Raw genomic sequence first — 6,397 nt, forward strand, 5'->3', positions numbered from 1 at the left:
AACAGAGTTGATATTAAGTGACCTTTAGGTCTTAAATTATATATCACATATTGGTTATGAATTGTTCACTGGCTGCTTCTTTAATGAGTTCTTGTGTGTTTGCTTTGCTTATTTCCCAGAAACATATTTTATTTCTTCTTGTCTGCCTTATTAAATTTACCTTTGCCTAAACTATTTTTATTAAATTTCCATCAAAGAATCAGACTCTCATCTATAGCTCACCTGCCAATCATCTTTGCCCTTTAAGTTAAGTCTCCCTTGATGCCTTTGGTAAGAACACAGCATAATTAAACATCCAAAATTGTATCCAGTATATCATCAACCATGGTTCTAACTCAGAGATAACAATCAAATTTCTCAAAACCAGGAGGGTGTGTCTCATTTGAATAAAAAGAAGGAGCAAACCCAGCAAATCCGTTTGTTCATGTCAAAACTAAATCAACAAAATCACAATTGAGATCATTTTTAAACCTGAATTAGACTGAAATATAGAAGCACAGTCAAAATAACTTTATCTGTATTTTTTTTCACTACTAAAAATCCTTTGTTCCACTAACCAAATGCTTAGATTTCACATTTTCCTTTTAGTGTGTGATTTGAGAATTTTTCACTAATCTTTATATAAGGAAGTACAACTGGACTGCTGTCTCCAAGGAATTTTTTGCCATGTTCCATTTGTTTTCAAATGTTTTTTGAAATGTCTGACAATGATCAGAACAAATGTGAATAGTCCATGTAGACCCATGGAAAAGGAGCTCGCAAGGACCAGTCCAAGTTCAAAACAGTGAGGTTAAAACTAAAGTTTGTTGCCCTGGCCGGTTGGCTCAGTGGTAGAGTGTCAGCCTGGCGTGCAGGAGTCCCGGGTTCGATTCTCAGCCAGGGCACACAGGAGAAGCGCCCATCTGCTTCTCCACCCCTCCCCCTCTCCTTCCTCTCTATCTCTCTCTTCTCCTCCCACAGCCAAGGCTCCATTGGAGCAAAGTTAGCCCAGACACTGAGGATGGCTCTATGGCCTCTGCCTCAGGCACTAGAATGGCTCTGGTCGCCATAGAGTGACACCCCAGATGGGCAGAGCATCACCCCCTGGTGGGCGTGCCAGGTGGATCCTGGTCAGGCACATGGGGAGTCTGACTGCCTCCCCGTTTCCAACTTCAGAAAAATATAAAAAAACAAAAAACTAGACTTTGTTGTATCAGTTTAATGCGATCAACATTTCCCATCCTGATTCTTACCCTAGCACAGTTTTATAATTCATTAACTTTCCCCTCTTGAGAAATTTTCTCTTGATAATTATTTTAATAACTTTTATTCATTTACTCTTATAATGAATTATAACTTACAATGAGCTGTGTTATAACTTACAATGAGCATGAGCAGAAAGCAGTCTTCTTTCTTTCCAATGAAAACTGAGATTTGCAGACGTGAAGATGATTTATGGGGGAAGGAGAGATGACAGGATAGCTTTTATCAGAGTTGAATTTTCTCCTCTGACTGTACGAAAAGCATGAACTAAATTTCTTCATTTTGGTTAATTAAGATAGCAACACCATGGATTCAAATGTGCAGAATGCCAATTATTTTAATTGGTTTCTTTGTGCCAAAGAAATATGTCTCCAGTTATCTCCCAAGACAATGGTGACAGAGACAATACCATCCATATGATGCTGGCATTGAAATGTTGATTCTCTAAGCTAAATTACTTAAAAATATATATATGTGGGTGTGTATGTATAATTCAAAGCTAAATATAAACCTGAATACTGGTCATAATAGATCCTTCAGTTACAAAACCCTTGTTAAACTCTCTCTTAGGTTTTTGGGTATGTGATAAACTAATGAATACTTCAATGTTTACCTTACTCACAGGAAAGTGCCTTTTCTACTCCAGATCATCCCACAAATTTCCCAGCACCAAACTATATCATTTGCTATAGTTAAATATTTAAGAAGAAAGGAAGAAGAAAGATCACTTAAGAAAGAAGAAAGAAAGTCTAAAGCCAGTGTGACAAGGTGAATACATGTATGACTGGTTAACACAACTGCTAAGCACATTATGTTAGTTGGATCATGGTTTCCTCCCTCATGGATCATTTCATTTTGTTTTGTTTCCTGGCTGCCAATAAAAGCCTTATTCCTAAACACAGACAAACATTGTTCTCACCAGATATTGTGGGTGGAATTGAGTTCCCCCAAAATATACGGTCTACTGGAAAGTTCTGTCCGTTTTTGAAATAAAACAAAATATAAATTTTTCTTACCGTCAATAAACTTTATTAAATAATATAATTGCCATTATTATTAATGATTTCTTGCCAGCGTGAGGGCAATTTGTATATCCCATTTTTGAAAAATGTTTTATATTTTGATGTGAAAAATTGAACCAGTGCTTGTTTGATATCTTCTTCATTTTTGAATGTTTTGCCCTTCAAAAAATTTTGTAAGGACAAAAACAAGTGATAGTCGGAGGGTGCTAAGTCCGGGGAATATGGTGGATGCGACAGAATTTCCCAGCCTAGTTCTGCAATTTTTTGGCATTATCATGATGCAGTATGATGTTCTTCCTATTGAACATTGCCAGCCTCTTTTCTTGGACTGCTGTCTTTAAATTATCCAGTTGCTGACAATACTTGTCCGAATTGAGCTTTTCGTTCGGTTTTAAAAGCTCATAATGTATTGGTCCTCAAATGTCCCACCATATACACAACATTCTCTTATTCAGAGTCAAATTTGGTTTAGAGGTGGAAGGGCTAGGTTTTCCGGGTTCACAATATGCCCTATGCCCTTTTCCTTACGATGTTTTCGTAAGTAATCCACTTTTCATCCCCAGTTCTCATCCAGTTCAAGAAGGGCTCCATTTTGTTCCAAGCAAGCAGAGATGTGCATATGACGACTCGATCATCCAAATTCTTCTGACTTAATTCATGTGGCACCCATCTTGAATATTTCCACACCAATTCTATCTTCCAAATATGGTCCGAAATGGTTTGCTGAGCTGAATTAAGCCTTTCTGCGATCTCCGATGTTGTCAGAAAAGGATCTTGCTCCAACATGGTCTTAACAACATCGTTATCGATCAAAGATGGTCGCCCAGAACGTGGCTTATCAGAAAGATTGAAATCACCTGTTTTGAATTTTTCGAACCATCTTCTGCATGTCCTATCAGAAACTGTACCTTCACCAAACACTTTCAATAAATTTCTACGTGCTTCTGTAGCATTTCTTCCTTGTTGAAATTTGTATCAAATACAGTGGTGTAAATGAACTTTATCAGTAGCCATGGGTACACTATGGCTTCACACATAAGACTAACGTCAATCAACTTTGTTTTAGTTAATTTGCTACATCAGTATGTATACATTAAGTGATAAAAATAGAGAGGCACACATGCGCCAAATAAACATGTGCTCACGTGTCGAAACTTGTTGTGATAGAAAGGGACAGAACTTTCCGGTATACCTGATATATGTTGAAGTCTTGACACATGGTACTTGTAGATGTGACCTTATTTGGAATTGAAGTCTTTACTGATATAATTAAGATGAAGTAATACTGGAGTAAGGTAGGCCTTTTATTCAATAGAACTGGTATTTTTGCTGAAAGAAAAGAAAAGACACAGACACAGGGATAAGTTGGCTATATGAACATGGAGGCAGAGATTAGAGTTATGCTGCCACAAGCTAAGGAACACCTGGGACTATCAGAAACTGGAAGAGACAAGAAAAGATCCTTTCCAGAGGCCTTACCAACACCTTGATACTTAGGCTTATAGCTTCCAGAATTGTGCAAAAGTAAATTTCTGTTATTTTCTGACATTCAATTTGTGGTACTTTGCTCAGAAGCCCTTGGAAACTAATGCATCAGGGAATCATCGGCCTCACTCAACACACAGTAAATGTTCAATGTAGAATGTTTAAGAATGATAGGAAGAGTCATCTCTGTACATGAGGGATAATAGCAGGGTAGAATTATCCAAGAATTGAGAAGAATCTTGAGAATTTACCTAATGTAATGGCTCCTCCAAGATGACACTCAGCTATAAGTGAGAATGATATAGTCACAGAATCTTAACATATTCAAAGAATATTTTTCTTTTTTTTTTTTGAGATTATGTGATACCTAGGTGGTGCAAGGATAGGATCCTCTGCACACATCATAACCCCTGCCATCCAACATGACCTACTAACTCAATTTCATCTCCAGTTGATGGGTTAAAATAACTTCCTTCCTTTGTCTGAAAGATTCTGGTCTTCAGTAGTGGCAAATTAAAATGTAAATAGGCCTGTAAGACTTCTGAGCCTAAACTCATGTCAGTTCCCAATTTGTACATTTATCACTTCATTATTATATGTTCTGTTACCTAGTCATATGCTGAGCAAATATAATATCCTCCATAAATATTTGCCAAGTTGAACTGAGAAGCAGAGATTAGAAAGAACTAGATGAAGGACTGAGTAGGTTGGGTAAAGAAAAGGAAGAGATGGGGATGAAAAGGAGAGCCCAAGGCAAACTTAATCTCAGAGCTGTATGTAGGAGAAATCTTAGACCTATTTTGATTACGATCTGGGACTGTAAACATAGGAATGAAAGGTCAGCTAGGAGCTTTATTCTTTTTACTCCTCTCAGTCCAGTAAGTATTTCTGCCCTTAAATAATAGTGAGGAGGATAGGCAGGAGGCTTTCACTCTCTCTAATAGCCTCTACCAGTTCTATTCCGTCTCAAGCCATCTCCCTAAAATATCTAAGCTGAGAAAAAAATAATGTATTTGATATGCAAATTAACTTTAAACAAGTCCCTGCATGACTTTCTATGCCTGCCCTCACTTCCAAATTCCAATTATATGCAGCTCTTATGTCCTTCCTTAATAGAAATACTGAAGCTGCTACTGTTAGTGAAGAATTCATTTTGAAATGAATACCTGGGACAGACCCCAATATCCACCCATGCTCAATCTCAGAAAACCTTCTCTTTTCTGTATTATCCATAAAAGAGAACCAAATACTTTTCAGAGCAGTCTGCACCACTTGATGTATGAATAGAGAGGTTCTTTAGTTAGAAGTGCCAAGAGAAAAAAAGAAGGAAAGTGTCAGTTCTTTGAAGAAAGGAAATCTGGAATGATTGTCTGTGTGTCTATTGTTGCATTTCAGTACCTATATTCTAAAAACCTTTTTTTTTTTTTTTTTTTTTTTTTTTTTTTTTGCCATTTCAAATGAGTTGGTTTAATTCAGGTGTACAGAATTTGGGGCAGTACAGACTAAGAACAACTTGGACAGGATTCTGGCTGAGTTTGCTCTGACCACACGGCTAAGGCTGAAATGGCAGAGTGAGAACTAAAGAGATGAGCGAGCCACTACAAGTGGTTATTATCATGTTTTTACAAAAGTTTATTCTTAAATATACAATAGGCTTCCAGACAACACTTCATTCTAGCTATACGTGGCAAGAGATGTTATGACAGGGAATCCAGATGTTAAAACAGGAATGGAATTAAGGATCATCACCATTGCCCCAGGCTCAAGGAACAGCTCACTTTTTGCCAGATTTCTTAATTCCACCCGATGCTAGGGGGCCCTTCCCCGCGGCCTTCGCTTTTAGCTCTTCAAGTTTCTTCTGCTCCTCTTTTTGCTTCTGCTTGAATGCCTTATCTCGTCCATCTCCTTGGCCTGTTTCTTGGGCTGCTTCAGGGGCTTCTTCTTGCCACCTTCGCGGCCAGACATGGCGCCTGCCGCCCCTTCCCCAGACCCTGTCACCGGAACAAAACCTTTTTTTTAATGAGTATTTTATTCTTTCTTTTTAAATTATTTTTATTTATTTATTCATTTTAGGGAAGAGAGACAAACTGAGAGAGAGGGGTGGGGGAGAAGCAAGAAGCATTAACTCCCGTATGTGCCTTGACCAGGCAAGCCCAGGGATTTGAACAAGTGATCTAAAAAATTTGGAATGTGTTTGCAATAGTCAGGAACTACTTGATACCTGACCGGATTTATTCCCTTATGAAAATGCACAAGAGTGGCCCACAAAATGAATCAAAATGTTACAATAAAATGAAAACAAATTTTATATTAGATTTTTAAAAGTTGGGCCCATGAAGAAAAGTCAACAATCTAAAGTGTTAGTGGTCTACTCGTGATATTTTTGTTGTGATAGCCTCAGTAAAGGGTCATTGTTCTTAAAATGCACATAAACTTCCAGTTTACTGGAATATTGTCTGTTGTGTTTACTGCTGTAGCCCCTGAATCTGCAACAATGTCCAGTGCTTCATAGGTACTTGATAAATATGTAGAGTTATTGATGCAGATATTGTAACTTTATATATTTCACTGAAGAATGTTCATAGTCTTCAGCTATATAATGATAAGAAAACTAGTTCATTTTTTCACTAATTTCATATTTATATTAT

At 37.5% G+C, this 6,397-nt stretch overlaps 1 pseudogene; it reads right to left on the reverse strand.

The window, feature by feature from the left end:
* Positions 1 to 5,200: 5,200 nt before the first annotated feature.
* Positions 5,201 to 5,746, reverse strand: LOC136316907 (translation machinery-associated protein 7-like; annotated as a pseudogene).
* Between the last annotated feature and the right edge of the window lie 651 nt (positions 5,747 to 6,397).

The sequence above is a fragment of the Saccopteryx bilineata genome, chromosome X, assembly GCF_036850765.1.
Source record: "Saccopteryx bilineata isolate mSacBil1 chromosome X, mSacBil1_pri_phased_curated, whole genome shotgun sequence".
In the NCBI taxonomy this organism is placed as follows: Eukaryota; Metazoa; Chordata; class Mammalia; order Chiroptera; family Emballonuridae; genus Saccopteryx; species Saccopteryx bilineata.